This window comes from Pelodiscus sinensis, chromosome 14 (assembly GCF_049634645.1).
Source record: "Pelodiscus sinensis isolate JC-2024 chromosome 14, ASM4963464v1, whole genome shotgun sequence".
In the NCBI taxonomy this organism is placed as follows: Eukaryota; Metazoa; Chordata; order Testudines; family Trionychidae; genus Pelodiscus; species Pelodiscus sinensis.
Window position 1 is genome coordinate 16305851 of NC_134724.1, and position 21227 is coordinate 16327077.

At 43.7% G+C, this 21227-nt stretch overlaps 1 long non-coding RNA gene across 4 annotated transcripts in view; it reads left to right on the forward strand.

The window, feature by feature from the left end:
• Window positions 1-21227, forward strand: part of LOC112544062 (uncharacterized) — a 64422-nt gene that overhangs the window by 18052 nt on the left and 25143 nt on the right. For 3 of the 4 annotated variants that reach the window (XR_012895729.1, XR_012895730.1, XR_003087376.2), the window contains 2 exons: window positions 223-292; window positions 8861-9216. This is a non-coding gene — a long non-coding RNA (uncharacterized LOC112544062). Of the gene's footprint in view, window positions 1-222; window positions 293-6386; window positions 6476-8860; window positions 9217-21227 lie in introns of all 4 variants that reach the window. The other variant, XR_012895731.1, reaches the window with a different exon arrangement.

Here is a 21227-nt window from a genome sequence, read left to right on the forward strand (position 1 = left end):
ATGTGCTACGAAGCATGCATGTAAGTGCCTCATATACACACAATTATAAGTGTGCACATATATGTGTATGTGATATAAATCTGTGTGTGTGTGAGGGGGTCCCAAATCTTAGGTCTGTTTGCAGCCATTTCTCTGGGAATGACATCCAGTAGTTACTTGACTTGCATCCATATGTGTGGGAGCATCTTTTTAATTGAGATTAATTGTCTCTTCTTTAATCAGACTTGACGGAAAGTTCATGGAGTGGGATGTCATGGGAAGAGACAGGTCTTCTCTGTGGGGACAAGTGGAGGTGAGTCAATAAACCTAGTTGTTAGAGGATAAGTTGAACTTAAGTACTGGAGGCCTGATCCTCAAACTCCCCCCACCTTGCTATTAGCCAAACCTCCCCAGCTAGTCTTTAGAAACTGGGCCATCTGTTTGCTGTTACTATGTACGACAGGAAGCAATAATTCCAAATGCCCTACATAGTATGGGAGGTGGGAATCAAAGGCAGGTAAGGATGCAGCCAGCCACTTTTTGAAGCATAGCAGTGCATCTCTTGCTTTCTTGTCAACAGAGAAGAAAAACAGCGTGTAGAAATTTTTGTATTTTTAAAAGAAAATGATTGAGAGTGGCACAGAAAGAAAATACCGGGGAGCGGGGTGTGGGGGGGGGGGGGGGGGGAGGACACAACACCTCCTTTTAAATTCTGTTTAACAAAACCAGAAGATGTGAAATGTTGGTTTTATCGGGTTATTCTGAATCATGGAGACTGGATTGCTCTGTTTATTCACTGTATTGTGTGATATGAGCCTCTACAGAGCAAGTTTTCTCATATCTGCCCAGAAATGTGTCTCGAATATGAACTGAAGTTAGCACTCCCAGCGGGGACAGGGAACAGCAGGTCCAGCTGATCTCTGTGGGTCTGCTCAGCAGAGAAGGCAAAGGGGCCACATAATACTAGTGTTAGAGATGTGTACACTTGCTAGCTAAGCAGTGGGCAAAGATCACATGTTCATTTCCCAAGGGGCACTGGGTGGGTGTCAGATGGGAACAACCATATTGTAACAAGCAAGGCCTACTCTGCCATGTCAAGAGAAGGACCACTGGTTCTTTCAGTGCAACTCTATGGCTATTTCTAGACTGCAAGCCTCTTTCGAAAGAGCATGTAGACTACAACCAATATTTTTGAAAAAGCAAGTTGCTTTTTCGAAAGAGAGCACCCAGGCAGTCTGGATGCTCTCTTTCAAAAAAGCACAGTTTGCATTACATAGCGCCTTTTTTTGAAAGAGCACTTTCGAAAAAAGGCATTCTTCCTTGTAAAATGAGGTTTTCTGCAGTTAAAAAAACTGCCGCGTTCTTTCAATTTACTTTTGAAAGAACACAGCAACAGTCTAGACGCAGGGAAAGTTTTTTTTAGAAAAAAGGCCACTTTTTTCGGAAAAAGCCCTGTAGACTAGACACACCCTGCATGTGGTTACTACAATGGAAGTGAGGTGTAGACAGAACTCGTGTGCTCTTTGTGCCTGTTTGGAGCAGGGATGGGCAACATGGAAATAAAAATACCTGACCCCTGTCTATTTACTGCTGCTAATGGGTAGATGAAGTTGCTTTGGTAGAAAAAGACTGGGCCCATTTTTGGTTTAGACATAACCTGAGAGAATAAATTGATCGGGATCTAGCAGATCATGGCTTGCAAACCAGTTTGATGCTAGTCAATCCAGGAAAACACCATATTTTGTGCTGCCCTTCCACCACAGTCCTAATCACTGTTATTGCTTTTGCAAGGTAGAATAGGAAAGGAAAGATGCCCATGCAATGTTGTTGTTTTTTCATGCACTGGGATTTATTAAGAAACAGGGAGAATCAATAGAGCTCTGCATGGATACAGAATTGGTATCCACATCTGAATCTGCAAAAATGATCCATGGATATCCGCATCCATTTCCATAGAGGTAAAACAGATATCTGCAAATATGTAGGGTTCTAGATACAAAATCTGCATCTGTATCCGCCAAAATGCATCGTGTATATTGGCATCAATATGGTGGATGCAGATGTCTGTGGATATAAAGAAGAAATCTGCAGATTTGCAGGGTTCTAGGAATCATTCCATCTATATGGAATACACTGCAGGGAGCAGTGGGATAAAGCGCTTATTCTGTGCTTGAAAGATAAAACTATAACTCACAGGAGGCAAAACCCTTTGGAATCATGTCCCCTTACATGTGCAACTACTTTAGACCATGGCAACCCCTAAGGTATTTCATTTATGTGTACAGGTTGAACTTCTATAGTCCAGCACTCTTGGGATTTGACCGGTGCCGAATCAAAGAATTTGCTGAACCTTGGGAGGTCAATTCCGTTGCTTTCTGGGCTCTTAGAAGACATTTAGGAATAAATTAGAGCTAAATAACAGCACAGAACACTGAGAGCCAGGACTAGTGGCTATAACACTTTATGGGACAGAGGGAAATTTGGCCACACTCATAATAAATGGACATCTGGAAAACTAATATCATGTGGGACCACGGATATTGCCAGACCAGAGAGTGCCAAACTAGAGAGGTTCAACCTGTAGTATTTTCCCCCTCCTTTTTGGAAGAGATTTCCCTCATTAAAATGAATCTTTTTGGGCCATCAGTTCCAAGAGGTCTCAATGTAGGTTTTCTTAAGCCTCTAGATAAGGAATTGGGGGGAAGGGGGGAATATGTCTTGCTACCTGGATGGTCTCTCTCCCTGGAAATCTTGGAATGAAAAGCTTAGGACATAAGTTAGTGGGTCTAGGAGAGTATTAGTTTTTTTAAAAAACCTTTGATGTGAGTATGTGGGGATGATCTATACTGAAACAATAGCTGTCTTTGCACTAAGTCTACTCTCACTCAGTCTGAGTGGCAGGTGGCAGGGTGGGGAGGTGGATCTTCTCATCTGAGCAGAATTCAGGCAGATGTGGATAGGGTGAGAGAATGCTTTGAAGCAGCTTGGAAAGGCTTAACAAGCGCTGATCAAAGTAGGGATGTAATAGTGTAGTCAATTAACTGATTAACCAATAAGCAAAAGCTTATGGGTTAATGCTGTAGACTACGCACATTTCCTCTCTCCTGCCAGTACATTTTTTAGCAAGCTGGCCAGCAGCCTGGCTCAGTCTTGGCTTGCACCAGGTCTGGGACCTACCTCTACTGCGGCTCTGCATTTAATGTGTATTTGGAGCCAGGCGTGCAGGTGTTCCAGCTCACATTGGGTCCAGGAGCTCAAACCCCCACTGGACAGGGGCTGCTGCTACCCCACACCGCTGCCTCTGTATCAGAGGGAGCAGGACAGGGTGACAGGCAGCTGGTCTACGAAGGGAGCTGGTTTTTAAACTGGCTCCTTTCACAAACCAGCTCCTGCCTGGCACCCTGCATTGCTGCCTTTGATACAGAGGCAGCAGCATGGAAGGCAGGGGGCTCCTCGGGAGTGGGGCCAGAGCATACTGGCTGCTGGCCCTGCCCCTGGGGATTATAGAATAGTCGAGTAACCAATAAGAATTCATGAGGTTAATCAACTATTCAATTAACTGATATTTAACATCCCTAGATCAAAGTGCACAAGAGATGCACAATGACTGAGCAAAGAGGGATACAATTGCCCTCCTGAGAACAGAAGGCTGGGGAGGTTATGCAGCATTGCCCACACAGGGTTAATTCTGTCACCCAAATCAAAAGGAGATGTAGTGGGAATGTTTTATTAATTAAACCAGCCCTTTGTGAGCATTCATCTCGACGCACATATTCACCACCATACTCATCCTCCTTTGGCGACTGTCTGGCCCAGTGTCTCACTCTGTATCCACCCTTCTTCCAATTACCCACTTTCAGGCTTTATCCTTATGGTTATCTGAGTCTTGACTAATGCGGCATCACTGAATGACACTGGGTGGGAGAGTGGGGGGGCCCAGTAGGGGAAGAGACCATTTCATCTGAAAGGCTATGTCTAGACTGCAAGCCTCTTTCGAAAGAGGCTCCTTCGAAAGTATCTTTCGAAAGAGTCTCTTTCGAAAGAGAGCGTCTAGACTGCACGTGGAATTTCGAAAAAGCAAGCCGCTTTTTCGAAAGAAAGCACCCAGTGAGTCTGGATGCTCTCTTTCTAAAAAGCCTGTTTGCTTTCAAGAACGCCTTCTTTCGAAAGAGCACTTTCGAAAGAAGGCGTTCTTCCTCGTGGAATTAGGTTTACCACCGTCGAAAGAAAAGCCGCGTTCTTTCGATTTAATTTCGAAAGAACGCGGCTGCAGTCTAGACGCAGGTGAAGTTTTTTCGAAAAAACCCCTGAGTCTGGACACAGCCAAAGCCATAACATGCCTTGTAGACTGCATGGCCCCAAAAGGGCAAAAGCAGCTGCAGCAGACAAAGCTTAAAAGAACATGGTGTAATATCTATAACACACGTCACATGGTCCTTCAGGGTTCTGGTGCAGCAGTTCCCATGTCCGTTATGGCTACATCCTGTGTCTCTGTTAGAACAGTGAGAAGCCCTGGTTTGTGGAGAAAAAGTGGCTATGTTGAGAGGTATAGTTTTTGCAGGGACTGGAGAGCTCATACTGTCCTGGGGTGCCCTTGGTGAGGGGAACTGAGGCTGCATGCTAGAGTCCAGATTTCCCTACCAACAGTAACGCCACTCACCCCATTGTATGTCTGTTCCAAAAGGTAACCACTTAGTACAAAAAAGGAAAGGGAATTTCAAAAGTGCTAGGGAAGATGGAGCAGCGACCAGCCATACCAGGTGGGTAGAAGGGCAGCAGCATTAGGAAGTAACAACTACAGGACTTGTTTTCACTGCCTTCTCCAACTCCTGCTGCCCTTTCCTCGTACTCCAAGCATCTGAAGACACATTGCAGCTTGGTTTTGGTAAAGAAAGAGGGCTGTGGGCAGAGTTGTCTCCTCTTGCTTTGATAAAAATAAAATATATTTTATGAGAATTGCTTTAGAACGGAAAAGAAATTGAGCTCCATTCCCAAAGCAGCCTAAGAAGATTTTTGTGTTTGTGCCCTTTGCCTCTTCAAACACAAAACCTGGGGGCTGCTGGACTTGGAAAAGCTGGGTGGAACAGGGAAGAGAAACCTGTCCTACTGTTGCTCCTTCCCTGAAGGAAACCTCTTAGGGCTAATGTTTGATGTGATGTTTAGTTGTACTACTCAGAAACCTCCAAATGTCAGGGGCTGGGATACAGCAGGGAACCAAACAGGGCTGTATTTTCATTTGCATATGAATGTCTGTTTATATAAATGTTAGGTATATGCCACTTATGTAAGCATACATATACACAAATATAGGAGCAAACATGGGATCACTCAAATTTGGAGACTCACACACAGCTACCCTAGCATTCCCCGTTCAGTGACATACTCAGTTCAGAATGTATGATAGGACTCTCCTAGGAGGTGCAGTAAGTCCCTTCCCCTATCTACATTTAGAGATCAATTAAAATATAAGGAATACCTCAATATTTTATTCCACATTTTCATTCTAAAATATGATTCTCCCACATCCCTGCAAAATTTGCATACATAATATTGTTTTATAAGAAGGTTCAAACAGATTATTGTGTAGTCAAAATGCCAAGCCATTGTGTCTGTACTCCTTTGGGTTGGCAGACTTGCATCACAAGAAAGCAGGGAGTGACAGTGTTTTTTGTCATAATGGAAGGGTCAGGGTTATATTAAGTATGGCAAGGTGACTTGAAAAGCCTGCTCTACATGGGCCATCCCACCGATATAAGGTAGGGTGCCAATTTAAATGGTTATAGTTATACTTCTGGCCATAGATCGTCTGGCCAACTAGTGGCTGAGGGACTGGCTAGAACAACTTGATTGGCATGTTGTGATTGGTGCTCTCTGAGGGCTGAAGGACTGATCAATCATAGTGATAGTTATACTGGTAGGACTCTCCATGAGGATATTTAGTTCAGTTGATGAGGGCCTATTTCTGGTTTATCTTATATCGCATTTAGAAGCAATTTAAATTAAACCAGAATAAACCATTCTTATAGAATAAAAGTGTGCACACCGGGTACGTCTGCGCAGTAGAGCAAAAGTCTAATTAAACTATGCAACTTCAACTACGTCATTTGCATAGCTTAAGTCAAAATAGCTTAATTCGGCTTTTGGCGCTATCTACACAGCAGGAAGTCGAAGAAAGAACACTCTTCCTTCAAATTCCTTACGCCTTGTGAAATGAGGGTCATAGAAGTCAGAGTAAAAAGCCCTACAGCTTGACATTATTTCAAAATACAGGCTTGTAGTGTAGACGCACACTATGTTATTTTGGAATAACCTCAGTTATTCAGAAATAACGCTGCTGTGTAGACGTACCCACAGAGTTTTAGCAGTTTAACTATATTGGTATGATTAGAGTTTAAATTCCTTTGTAGGCAAGCCCAGGATTTAGGAGCGAGCCATCTGTCCCTTTTGTTTAACTGCCTAACAAAGGTCTGTATGAGGCACAAAACTCCCGATGTCTGTGAGTATATAATCCCCATCCTTTTAGAGAACTATCAGCTGCACACATAGATTCAGCAAGGTACCTAAGCACTTATCTAACTTTCCACATATCAGATGTCCTGCTGAAGCTAAAGATATATTTCACATTTCTCTAATGTCACCTTTCATGTAAGCAATTGTTGTAAATTGTCTTAGGGATGGGATTCAATCTTGAATGGGAGGGGTTGTGTTTAAGAGACAATTTCTCTTTAAGAGAAAGTCTGTGCTATTTCAAACTTGCTCTCCCACCCCCCTCAAAGTTTAGGAACACTTGACTACATCATTAAATCTCTAGGAAGTACAAGGTGGCTGAGTCAGTGTTGCTGGTGTAACCTTAATGTTTGCATTTTCTGACTTATTTTATTTTGACTCTAGCATTGCAATAATATAGGGCTGGGGGTGGATTATATTTAATTTGCTTGGTTTTTTAAAGGAAAAGAGAGAGAGAATTTGCATATGGTTAATAATATTAAATCCATCCACAGAGCAGAGCTCATATTCTTTCCTGGTCTCTAAACATGGATCAGCTAAATTTCTAAATGTGTAGGTGCTTCCTTTTTTGTGTGCAAAATCCCACATCTGAGATAATAAAATCGGTAAATGAATGCACAAATGGGTGGTGAGACTTGCCATTACCCCTTTTAAATGTCTTCACAAACATGCTGAAAATGCTGACCCATATGCATAAGTAGCTGCTGTTGCTCCCACTTACATTGAATTGTGACTCCAGACACAGTGAAAATTTAATGGAGAGAGTTAAAATTAATCAAAGAGCGTGTGCAAGGCATTTCACACCACCTACCATGACATGTGAAGAACTTACATGGGGTTTAAGGACCCTGGCAGTCTGGTAAATTTTATTCAGAGTCAAAGTGTGCATTGATAAAAAAATTATTTCACTATTAGCTAAATCCTTGGACGTCAGCAGGAGTCATACATGGGTAAGGAGGACTGAAAGAAAACAAAGGGCTATGGGATTTGACCCTAGATGAGTTACATTGACATAACAAACCATCATTTTTGGAAGCCTAGCCTTGAAATTATAAGGGCCTGGGTTTTACATTCCAAAAATAATAGAAATGTGAGCTCCCCTTTCTTTTGACCCAAACCTTGTCCAGAAAATGTTCTACTGACCAGCTGGATAGCTCTCTACTCTACCTCTTTCTCCTATAGCCAGCCTTCTTACTGTGTACAAATATTTAAGGAATCTGGTATTGTACAGAATAGCATTAAATATGTCTGGATCTCTGATATGGAGTTTATGTAACATGTATTCAATACAGGCCTTATCCTGCAGTCATTATGCATAGACTGCAGTGGGAGTTGTGACTGCACAAGAAGGCTGTGTCTAGCCTGGCAAGTTTTTCCTCAAATGCAGCTGCTTTTGTGGAAAAACTTGCCAGCTGTCTACACTGGCTGCTTGAATTTCCGCAAGAACACTGACTTCCTACTGTCTGAAATCAGTGCTTCTTGAGGAAATACTATGCTGCTCCCATTCGGGCAAAAGTCCAAAAAGACCAGTGTAGACAGCTCAGATTTGTTTTGCGCAAAAAAGCCCCGATCGTGAAAATGTCAATCGGGGCTTTTTTGCGCAAAAGCGCGTCTAGATTGGCACGGACGCTTTTCCGCAAAAAGTGCTTTTGCGGAAAAGTGTCCGTGCCAATCTAGACGCTCTTTTCCGCAAATGCTTTTAATGGAAAAGTTTTCTGTTAAAAGCATTTGCGGAAAATCATGCCAGTCTAGATGTAGCCGAACTGTACATTCATGCCCTATATCTATATTTGCTTTTGTACCTTATTGGGAGGGTTCCCAAATCCCAACCCTAACTTTAGCAGTCAGGGTATAGTGTGTGGTTCCTCCAAAATGTACCTGCCTGGGTCTTCAGGCTTAACAAGCAAGTTGGATGTCGCTTGTCAGTGGGCTGTCACCTAAGCCTTAGCAATGGGAAGTGCTTAGGTTCTGTTTTTCCCTCCTCAAAGGCTACATACAGGACATTTCCTAGTGTTTTGTCCAGTCTCGTTGTCAATATCCTGAGAACTCTAAGGCTTTGGTGGAGTTATGTGCCCAGAGATAAACAGCTGGATAAACAGGTGCTTGGGAGGCTCTTTTAAACAAAACAAGGGAAACACCTTGCATTTCTGCCTTAGAGAAGAGTATTGGTAGGCAGGACAAGCTGGGCATAAACTGGCTATGCTTTTGCCCCAGCCCTGTATGTGGAGGGGCTGGAGCCACAGGGTGCAATGCAGTGATCAATCAGTTAACAAGAGTTATCTGTTTTCTCCTTTCTTTCTGTGTGTAACTGTAGCATTATGCCCATGTACAGTTCTCGGTGAGTAATGGCTGTGCCTTATTGTCTCCTGCATAGAGCCTGTGTGACGTTCTGCAGCAAAGATAAGAAACTTCCCATTTGGCACAAGCAGCACAGGAAAGAAAGGTGGAATGTCGCTCCTCCCCGGTTAACCTCCCCTTCCCAGCCCCTCTGGTGTTCTCCCTTCTCTCTGAGACCATCAACGCAGCATGGGTCCTTCAACAAGCAAGAGCTGAAGGAGGAGGACAAAAAAAAAAAAAAAAAAAGGCAGAGCGATGGAGAAGGGCAGCCCCTGTGAAGACATACTCTGCCATACCGGGCCATTTTTTGCTGCAGTTTATAGGCTGCTAGGTGCCAGGAAGCCATTTTGATGGAATCAAGTGCTGTTTGTAAGATGGCCGCATTGGCATGAGGTAGGTTGCAAATCTGCCTAATCTTTACCATGCTACCTCCCTCATGCCCTCTCCTTGTTATCTTGCTAATTACCGATGAAGGCAGAACAATAACTGGAGCTGGCATGCCCCAGTTCTTTCTCTGCCACCTTCTTCCTCAGGCGGAAAATCTGCACATACACCCCCCCCTTCAGCTCCTCTGTGATATTAATTGAATTAACATATTTCCTAATTTGCCCTGTGTTTTTTGCATGCCTGCTCCCATCCTTCTTGTTGTGCTCATCCAGCTGGTAGGAAAGGAACAAATGTTTTATTTCCATTTGCCCATTCGGCTGCATGCGAAAAATCCTTAATGACATATAAAAGGGGTGGGGCGGGTGGAACAACAACCCATCGGGGATTTGGCACACAGACCTTACAATATACTGAGATAAACAATCTCTGCTGCTGTTTTAGTGGCAGATTAAAATACCCATTTTCCTTGTATTCTTTTATTTAGTTATTTTTGTACTGAGGGAGCAGGGGAGACTCACCAATATTCTGCTGTTTTGTGTTCCTCTCTTCACCTCTTAACGGGCTGCACGTGATTTTTCACTGTCTAAGTTGTCTCCGACAGCCCAGCCAGTGACAGAGAGCGAGTGCCCCTCCATTAGACTCACACACAACAATGACAAAAGCCTTGAAAACCAATTTATTGTTTATTTTTTCCCCTAGTGATTTCAGAAGGCTTTCCCCTAAAAGGAACTTAAATACATATCATTAAATCTAAAGCACTGAGCTCCACACCCGGGAAGTAGGCCGTGCTTTTTGTTTCTAAAAGTATTTGTCCAATTGCTAAAGAGCAATCTAGCAGGAGGAGAACCACCCATCTCATCTTCTCTCTTTGCTTAAACCACATCATGTTTGTATTTACTATTTTATACAATATTTTTTTCATTTGTGTCACGCAAAATACATATTGCCCCCCACTTTCCTACTTAATAGGGCTACACATACATGATGATCACTTTTCTATCCTTTTTATTAAAAAATGCTACAGTATTTTGCAGTAGTATGCTGAAAAGGCAGCAATAATGTTATTATGAGTTCTAAAGTATGGAGCTTGTGAATATTATGCCTTTTTTATATGGGGAAATCTGAAAGCCATGACTTAAGAATGTAATGCAGAATATAAATGTCATGCATTGTAAATGCATTTCAGGAGCATACTGCCCAAGACAGTATTTCACAAAAGCTGGGAGTCCAAAATGTAATGATATAAACAAACTGTTTGCTCAAGTTGTTCAGATATTAACCAGATTTGCAAGGGTTACAGCTTACATATGCGTTGTTTATTGGTAGAAATGATTCATTTGAAAAAGGCTGATGATAAACTATAAAGGAGCTGAAATGGTACAAGAATGATACTATGGCCTCCCACCATTTAGTTTCTTACTTACATGGCTCTACCTATTGGTCCATGTTCATGGCTATAGACTTAAGCTTCAGATAAATCTATTGCTCTCTCTCACTCATTTTCTTTTCTTCTCTTCCTCACCATCTGCTTCTTGTGGTGCCTTGTTTTGAATCCTACATAACAGTATGGTGGGGATAATGAGACTATGCCTCTGGTCTGCATCATAAACATGCCAACACAAGCCATCATGTCAGGAACTATCATTGACCAGATGGTGCTCAGTTGCTCAGGATTTCTGTTTGAGAGTTCCTTCTTTTTGAAAGCCAGCAAACACCTTCCTGTGCGGGTCCACCAAAATCTACATCCTCTCTCTAAGAAAAACATAGTGAACTCAGACAACCTACTGTGCAAGGGAAACATTTCCAGACTTCATTGTGGCTATACAGGATGCAGATCTAAGTGTCTGTGCCACTGGTGGCCTGATGAAAGGTGCAGGTCTGGAGATGGATGGATGTATTTAGATTTATTCTCTCCGTTGATGTTTGCGTGTACAAAACATTGGGCCTGAGTTTTGGAGGTGTAAGTTGTGTTCTCATGTGAAACTAGGCCTCAACCCATCTGAACTCGCATCCCCCTGCCAGAGACTCCAGAGGGGTGCAGTTCAAGAGCCTGTGCTTTTAATGGTGATTCTGAGGTGATCTTGGTTTTATAGTTTGCTAGGGGTGAGAGGATGCACCTCTTTATTTTCTATCCTTTCTGATGTCTCTTGTGTGCCTGTAAGGAAACCTGCCTACACATGTCTCAATAACTTTGGTGGAGGCAGCTGTCAAGAGCGACTGATAAAGCATTGGGCTATTCCTATGAACAATGCCAGGAAGATCCCAGACCAGAGAGAGCCAGGGCCAAATCCTGCTCGCATTAGGCAAATTCAACTCCCACTGGAGTTGCAATGGGTGTGAGTAGGAGAGACTTTGTACTGGAGAGCGCCAAACAGTCAAGCAATAATAATAATGATGATGATTATTATTATTATTACTAACAAATCTAGCTACCGAAATATTGGTTCAAAATCTAAACACTAGAAGTAACTGCTGTTCCCGACTCCAGACAGATGGAGCGAGCCTGGCATAATTACACTTATGGAAGGCATTGAAGGACTGCCATGAATGGAACCAATTAAAGAGCAAGTAAAGCTCTTGTGAGAGAGATGAGGCTCTATGTACAATGAATAATAATCACCCCCTTCATTCCTCTCTCTACATCCACATTCTGTGTCATGGTGGTTCCCAGATACTCTAATTATATGGGCGAACATGTGTGCCTGGGTTCTGGGTTGCCAAGGCTTTGGATGGCTACCTAGCAGTGTGAAAATGGACTAAATAGGAAACATACTAGACTCCCAGGGGCAGGAGCCTCCCTGGCTTGCTGCCAGGCCCAGCTTCACAGTCTTCATTGTCTAATATTTCTAATGCATGCCTGGAAATCCGTTATTTAGGTTACAGTTTTAAAGGCGAGTGTTTGTTTGTTTTTCTTGGAATCATTTGACATTGATTGTGTAGGTAGCTCTTTTGCATGCACATCATGTGTGAACAGGCATGTGTGTCGTGTTTTGTGGTAAGTGTTGGTTGGGTGAGTGCCTGAGCAGAAGGGCTGTGCATGCGAGAACACATATATAACAAGTGTCGATGCATCTCCATCTGAGTGTGTGCACATGTTGTATGCACTGGTGTTTGCTTTACTCTGTTTAATAATTCCTGCTTGCTGTCATTGGTGGGGACTGCTGAATGGGAAGAACCTTCTCTTGGGCTCTGCTAAGGATGGTGCCTTTTTAAAGAGCCAGGGAGTTTGTACAGCAAAACTACACCAATGCAAGGGGTTCCAAAGTTCCATTTCTAGTAGGCAGATGACAAATACCATCACAACTGGCTGGGCCTCTCTTATGAGACTGAATGAGCCATAGAAACCAAACTCTCCTCGTAGCTTTGGGCTGTGACACATGGATTTGTGTGTTTGTGGGGAGGAGCTTGCATTGCTTACTAGGTCTGGGGTAAATTAAGGACTGTCCTCAGTACAGCTGTCTGTCAGAACCTGTCTCTGGACCTAAACTTACTTACTGGGGAGATTTGCCTGCCAGGGACTTTACTTAGGGAAGGAAATGGAAGTGGGACTTGGAAGAGTAGCAGCTAAGCCTATGCTCATAATTTTCTCTAGCCCCTGTCAGTTCTCCATGCAGGGCCAAGTAAAAGTGCTACTAGTATGGTAGTTCCGTTCCACCCCTGTATAATATAAAACCTCCATTTGGCATAACTTACACTGCAGGGGCACATCCTTTATCTCTTTTAGACAGTGAGGCTTTTGCTAATTATAATGCAGATCACATTAGGTAAATGAGTGAGGAATGCCTGATACAGCCAGGAGAGAGTCAGATGTGTTCAGAAGAAATCTCACCCCTCATTGGCTGTTCCACAGCAGGATGGTTGTTTGTAAATTCTGGAAACACTTTGTTCTGATCATACCCACATGTGCAGATCACCTTCCATTCTGTCTATATACATCTCTATATAGGATATACTCAAACAAGCGTCCCTCCAGCCAGCATGGATATGCAGAAACCTTTGGGCTAGAATCAGTAGATCCTAAACTCCCAGCAATGCTCAGTGTGGACAACCCTCATTATTTTTATTGAGTCTTTTTAAGTGTTTTTCTTAAAGCCCCAGCCCATGGAAGCAAGCAATGGCATCCTTTATTGAAGGGTCTAGCCATCATAGATGCAGACCAAAGCTTGCAAACATGAAGCAAGTGAACAATAAAGCCTCAGAAACTAGGAGGAAAATTTAAAACAAATATATAATTTTTAAAATAAAAAAATCTCATTATTTTTTAAAAACAATCTCATAATTTTTGTGGCATGACTCATGATTTTTGAAAGCCTGAGGTTTGCCATACTGAACTCTGAAAACTGGTTGAAACAGGGAGTAAAGGAGAATCCTGCATCCCATGAAACCACAAAGGGAGTGTAGAGAGGTAGAATATAATTTTACAAATCCGAATGTGGCCATGACAATGGAGTTAACAATAGTCAATGCCAGCCACGCATGCAGCCTCTTTGCTCCTGAGAAGTAACAGGACAGTGTTGTCCTTCAGTGATACAATGGATGTGCAGAACGGGTTTCAGTCAAGTTAGTGTCCAAATATACGTTGAGCAGGAGGAGCTGGTAGTTCACGTCTCCTTAGTTCTGCACATGACTCCCATGAAAATATCATGCAGTTGCCCTCAGAGATGAAGTGGATGGTTGTGAATAACTGGCATGACACAATCACAAGGTGGTTTCTAGGTAACTTGGCCACTGTGTGGCACGAGGCCTCCCCAAATTACACTGTAGTTATGTGTGTGTTTCTAGCTCTCTGGATTTAGGGGAATTTCAGGGAAAGGCTGGGATTTTACTAGCAGCATGATCTGGTGCAAAAGAAATCACCAGCCTCATGAACTCTGTGGCAAATGACCTCTGGAGCTGTCTTTGTAATTTTGGGGGGGATAGGAGGTAGTAGGAAGGGAACATAAAAGTGAGAAACCTGGGCTCCCTTCTCTTTCTGTAGCAGAGAGCGAAGGGAAGGAGAATATGGCAACAAACTGATGCCAGGATGCTGCATCTTGTGTTTTTTCTAGTCCCCCAACCTGCCACTCCTAGCCCCTCTCTTCACAGCACAATGGGAGAGAAGACCAGGATTGTGTTCTTGGGAAGGCCAGTACCATAGACAGTTCTCTAGGCAATAGGATCATGGAGCAAGTGGCATTGGCCAGCCCCAAAGGGGAAAAACTGTTTTTTACTCATGAGCAGTGTATTCCTATGCAACTTGCAGGCAAAGGGTTGTGGAAGGGGGAGGAGGGGCTTTTGTGTTCATTTTCTTTTTTAGCAGACTGGGCCTTTTTGTTGGTTACTGGGACTATCTTATGTAAGAGAACAAACAGAGGGAAGTGCGCGCTGGGGGGCTGGAAGAATTTGTATAGTGGGGGTACTGCAAGCCATTGAATCAACTGTAATCCTTTATATGATGGAAACCACTCCATGCCAAGGGGTGCTGCAGATCCCCCCCCCCCCGCCAACCCCCACACTCCTAGTTCCAGTACCTATGGTGCCCATGTGCATGCATGGAGGCATGAGTGTACATGTCTCCGAGCACTTCCCCATGTGCGCTCATGTTTCACGCAAGCCTGATTTGGGTAAGCTTGGGCTCCTTGCAGTCTCCTGTGCAGGAACAGTAGAAGCTCTGCAAGGTCATGGTGCCTGAGCATGGGTCCAGATCCTGGAAGACAGACCTCTGCTTTCTTGTCTTACATGGGCCCTGCTTTGGCAGTGAAGTGTTGTGCTTAGAGCAGTGGGTGAGGATAGCCTGTTCAGAGCCAGCAGTGGGATCTGGGAGAGAGACAGGAGAGGAGATGCAGTCACTGAACAAAGCCAGTGTTACCCTCCAGGGGCTGGTGAGGAATTCTCCTTGGTTAATACAGTGGTGTCAGGCTGGCATGTTAATTGGGCTCTTTCACCCCCTGAATCTCCAATACACCTGCCTGAGGGGTCTTTTATCTGTTCCCTTTCTCTGCTTGCATCTCTGTGATCCATTGTGTAAGTCTTACCATCACCCCTGTTGTCCACTGCTTTTGCTGTGTTTTTCAGTCATTTGTAGTGAAGTGACTTTATAGCTCATGAAAATGAAGGGCTAATAGCATATACTAGAGTCAGGCCTTATGCAAACTTCATGCCTCTCCCATCTCTGCCACTGCATCCCAATCCTGACTGGCAACATTTCTGGCTATTCCATCCTGGGCTTCTGTTAATGGATTTCTGTCTTCACTCCTAGCAGCTCCAACTAGTCCAGCTCTATGCCTTCCCCAAGCCGTGCTTGTATGTCCTGTGAGATGGAGAGTCACTGACTGAGTACTTGGCTGAGACCCATCAAGTTCATCTCACTTGTGGTCAAATTAACAGGGTGCCCATGCATAGAAAGCTAAATATATAAGGAGGAGACTGATATTTTGTGTGGCTGGGGTGGGACTAGCTTCCAAAATTGCCCTTTTCCAGTTTGTTTGCAAAGAAAAGGTGAATAAGCCCAGCACCCTGCGCTGTGTATCTGTAGGTCATACCTACATTCAGACCGAGGAAAATTGCCTTAGCCCCTTTCCATTCCCAGGTGTTACAATGAAGCTTCTTTTAGCCAGAACAGCCTTGGCAATAGGGAACCAAGTGTAAGTTTGAGGGGCTGGTTTTCCTAGTCAAACCCAAAGGACTCTTTATTTTGTCTCTTGAGTATTTCTTGACCCGTCCACTTCAGAGCCAGCCTTAGCATTTTTTAGATCAGCATGTGAAACAATTCCCCCGCCTCCTCCAACAGTAAAGAACATCTGCCCACTATACCTGCTCCCCTACAGGCAGGGCTGGCCAGAGGAGCTGGGGAAGATTTGCCTGGCATGGAGCCCAAATTTAACCCTGCCCTTTCTGCTTATCCATTCTTGTATCTTATTGCATCCATGCCCACTCCCAGTGGACCCTTTGTTTGTTCTTTTCTCATACAGCTGTCTGTGCCTTCTTCCATATCACCTTTCGCACATGGAGCTCGTTCCTGAAGCTGATCAATAGTCTCTGCCCTCCTCTTCTGCAAACACATCCTCAGGGCCCATTTCTGTCTTGTTACCTCCAAGAAACTAACCAAGGTGAAGAGACCTGATTGTTATAGGGGAAACAGAAATAAACAGTGTTTATTGCATATTTCCTCTCTCTCCCCAGCCCCCTTTAATGCTTGTGGTTAGACTCTTTAGGGAAGGGACGGTGTTTTATTATACAAGTAGGCAGTGCCTAGCACAATACAGGTGCTACTATAACATTTCTCCTTCATCATTTATAACTGATGCACATTATGTGTATTGGGTTCTTGAGGTCTTGTTTGTGATGCTTCCAGGAGACTCCCAGCCCAGCTGCTTGTGTTGGGCTCTGTGGGTTGTTGCCAACATTTAGAAAAAATGTGCAAGGAACAGTTGTCCATATAATCTGGAAGTTCCTAGGGTCCTCAACCACTGGAAGGCTTTATGGACATTTGGGTGAATTTGGGGACCTATATATTTGACACAAATCAATTCAAGTGTCACAATGGCTCTGAGAGGTAGGGAAGCATTAGTATCCCCAGTTTATAGAAGTAGAAACTGGCACACAGACTCAAATGATTAAAAGTGGGTATATGATGTTAATTACCTGCCTCTGCACCTCTGGATTTAGGCACTCAAGTTTGTCCACTTTTGTCTGTGTGACCTAACAAAGGGAGTTGGGGTTGCAAATAGGATTAGTCTCTTGCTCTATCCACTCGACTATGCTGCCTCTCATTGAAACCATTTTATTTAGCCACCCATCCTTATGGGTAATGGTCACATTAGCTGGGTAGCAGAGCCATAGGCCTGGCCACAAGCAGTTGGCAGGGAGAACTGACCCATTGATGGTGCCCTGGGTGGCATTGGCCCCTCCACTATGTGAATTTGCTGTTTGGGAAGATCCCAGATCAATGGGCTATAGCTACCAAGAGCTCTCAAAGATCAGTCTTAAATGGTTGGAATGGGCCTATGAATGACTTGAGCTTTTAAGGAAAATCAGGGACAAGACTTGGCCTTCCAGAATGGCTTGCATTTTCAAGGCCATTTTTGCAAGGAAAAAGGCTGGAAGGGCTGGAAGTTTGCTTTAAAAAAATAAATAAAGCTGAGTCTCTCCTTTACATTCATTAGTTTTCTAAATGGCCATTTAGTCACAGCTCTAGTGAGCCATTTTAGCCAACTCTGTACGTGACTGACTTGTGCTGGAGCTAAGATGAAGAAAGGAGTTTTTTGCTTTCAGTTCTGAAAATGCTGAGGTTTATGCTCATTCTTATGTCTTGTGGGAGTGAGTTCCAAGGTCTGGTTCCATCCCCTGAACTTGCAGGCCTACCCCTATTGGTCCACATTGCTCTGGTGGAACTGAGTTGTTGTAGGAGGTCATAGTCATGGAGGGAGAAGCAATAACTCGGAAAAGGAGCCAGATCCAGAGGGTGGAGCACTAGGGTAATGTGTGACTAAGCAAACAAGCTAATGCATTTTGTAGCAGCTGGAGCTTTCAGAGTGGGAAGGATTTTGTTCTTGGACAGAAGGGAGCATGAGAGACCATCCTTAAGCTGGTCATTTCTGTGTCTGCCAAGGTGCACTCTTCTGGTCATTTTGACCACCAAGGCTATTTGGGTTTCCGACAGCACTAAGGAACCTGGAAGGATCCCACCCCTCCCCCAAACTGTAGACAAACTGAACAGTGTGATGATGGGGGAGGTGCTATAGCGAAGTCTAATTCCTCAAAGTGTGAATCTTTTCTTGCCAGCATCACCCCAGTCTTGCCTGGGTTCAGCGTCAGCCAGTTGCTCTCCATCCAGCTGCTGATTTTGGCCAGCTCCTGAAGCATGGGAGATGGTGCGATTTGGGCTCCATGTCAAAGAGTTGGGGAACGGTGTGGTGTTTGTGTCCCACTGACATTTAAGTCTGTGTTGTTTCAGTAGCTCTCCCAATGGTGTCATATAGACATGGGAGGGACTGGAGCCTTGTGGCACTGGAGAGGCAAGGGATTTTGGAAGCGGAGCTGTTGCCCATGACAATTCTCTGGGCTCAGGCTGAGAGAAAGGAACTGAGCTGCTTCCAGGCATTATTGTTAACACCCAGCAGTTTTTGGAGATGAGACAGATCAATAGCATTAAATGTCCCAGACAGGCCCAGCGGCATAAGGACAGACACACAGGGCCGCATTATGACTTTCGTGGGCCCTAGGCACTTTTGTCTTTGTGGGCCCCTCCCACCATAATAATATCAATATTAAAAATTATTTTTGATATAAATTTAAATACTTCAACATGTTTTTTTTTCTGTTTTAGGCAAAATTTAATAGATTTTCGTGGGCCCTAAAAGTTTCATTTTTTTCTGATATGAGAAAAAAATTTAAACATTTTCTTCAACCCTAAAAGTTCATTTTTTTTCTTCTGATTTTAAAAGAAATTAAAACATTTTCGTGGGCCCCTAAAGGTATTGTGGGCCCTAGACACTGTGCCTACTGTGCCTAATGGATAAGTCGGCCCTGCGGACACACTCCCATTATCTGTGGTCAGGAACAGGTCATTGGACAGAGCAACAAATGCCTCCTCTGGCCCAAAGCAGGAGACGTGGGATCCAGGATATTGGCAGGTCGCAGTGGAGTCTCCTTAATGCCTCTTCTTCTTCAGCTTTGCTTCAAAAAGGGAGTTTAGACACTGGAGAGTTTGTGAGGTGTCTCAGCCCAGGGAGAAGGGAAGTCCCTATTGATGAACATGCACATTGCCACACTGTAATGAGGAGACAGAAGCTCCCTGCCAGCCTGACTTATGCTTTCCGCAACTCGCCCTCACCCAAGGATCTGTCCTGTAGCCTTTACTGTTTTCTTCCTTTGCTGTTGGTGACACATTTTTGTCAGAAATTGAAAGGAGAATCCACATGGGCTTCTAGTCGTGTCATATGTGATCAGATGCCAAGCCAAACCATGGCAGTGGGCAATGAGGAGAGTAGCTGCCTTGGGGACTAGAGAACATGAAAGACCTGCCAATGGTAATTCCCTGGTAAATGTAGGATTCTATTTACATGGCATGCCTAAAGCAAAGGCCAGGGCCTGAAAGCCTGACAGCCAGGGCTGAGCCTTGTTGCTGGAAATGTTGCTGCTGGAGTAACATTTATTTTGGCCATGGATTTAATTGGCTTGCACTTGCTTTTTCAATCAAATTAATGGCACTAGTCTGATGGTAGGTTTGGGACAAATAATGGCTGCTAGAATTTACTTTTCACAGGGTGTCATTCTCCTAGAGAGTCCATCACTCATCTCGGAGCATGGGAAAGCTCACCCCCTATCAAGTTCTTAGATAGCAAACACCATACCAGGTGTGTGTGTGTGTGGGGGGGGGGATTGATTATTGAATTCTCTGTAATTCCATCTGCCTACCCACAGTTTAAGAACTGCTGAATTACACTGAAATCAGTGGAATTAGAATGGTGTAAAACTGTATTCAGAGTGGTAAATGAAGTAGTGTATTATCTAGTGTGGATATACACACAAATAGGGGCTAAGGCACATTGTGCAAAGCACTATTCCAATGCAGCAAAAGTTAGTCCTGCCCTGAAGAGCTGACTGTTTAAAGAGTCTCTGTATTAGCATGTACACATATACGCTTGGAGATACATTTTCCAAATAGTCTCCAGTTATCCTTTACCATTTGTCCTGTATTTGTACAGCTAAACAACATTTGCATGCTCCAGCAAAGAAGCAAGATATCTTAGGGCACGTCTACACAGCAAGGCAAAAGTTGAATTAAGATACATAACTTCAGCTACATCAATTGCATAGCTTAAGTCGAAATAGCTTACTTTGGCTTTTGGTGCTGTCTACACAGCAGGAAGTCGTAGAAAGAACACTCTTCCTTCGACTTCCCTTACTCCTCATGAAATGAGGGTTACAGGGGTCAGAGTAAGAAGTCCTCCATCTCAACATTATTTTGAAATAATGGCTTGCTGTGTAGACATAGCCTAACTGTCTAGAAATAAATGCAAGTCATGCCCAAACACAAAATCATATGCTCTCATATACCTCTATGCATAGAGGCCATTGGAAATTTAGTTCAATAAATGCACATTTCTTTTAAGTGATTGAAGAGCTAGAATAACAGATGTTGGGATTTCTACATGGCAGGGCCTTAGAAGGAGAGAATTATATTTTACTTTTTAAGGGGGACAGAAAAGCTTTGAGCTTGCTAGGCCCAAATTCAGGATTCTCCATTTGTTTCCTGCAGCAGCTGATGATGGAATTTCAGTAGGGGTTGCCTTGGAAACCTAGAATCTGAACTTCATTCTTTGCTGGTCATTAAAGGAGACTTTCAAATACTTTGCCTTAGAATCACATGCAGCTTTAAAATTGTCTGAATAGTGTATAGCTATGGTAGGATCTTAAACAGTATTTTCAAAACAGTAGTTTTTAATTTTTTCAAAAAGGTTTTCAGGAGTCTATAAAACTCAGCTTTAGAACTGTGAATCTTTTGGCATTTTGGAAAAATGGCTATGCTTGTTCCCTGCTTGCAATGGGCATATTAAACAGCTAGTGGCTCCCAGAGAGATTGGCCCTGACTTCCTTGTGTAACCAAGGGGATGGGGAAAGAAGGAGACAGGACAGTGAATCCTTTGGCTCAAGAGAGAATGGCAGAAAACATAAGAACATAAGAACGGCCGTACTGGGTCAGACCAAAGGTCCATCTAGCCCAGTATCCTGTCTACCGACAGTGGCCAGCACCAGGTACCCCAGAGAGGGTTGACTGAAGACAATGATCAAGTGATTTGTCTCCTGCCATCCCTCTCCAGCCTCTGACAAACAGAGGCCAAGGATACCATTTTATCCCCTGGCTAATAGCCTTTTATGGACCTAACCTCCATGAATTTATCCAGCTTCTCTTTAAACTCTATTATAGTCCTAGCCTTCACCGCCTCCACTGGCAAGGAGTTCCACAGGTTGACAACACGCTGTGTGAAGAAGAACTTCCTTTTATTAGTTTTAAACCTGCTACCCATTAATTT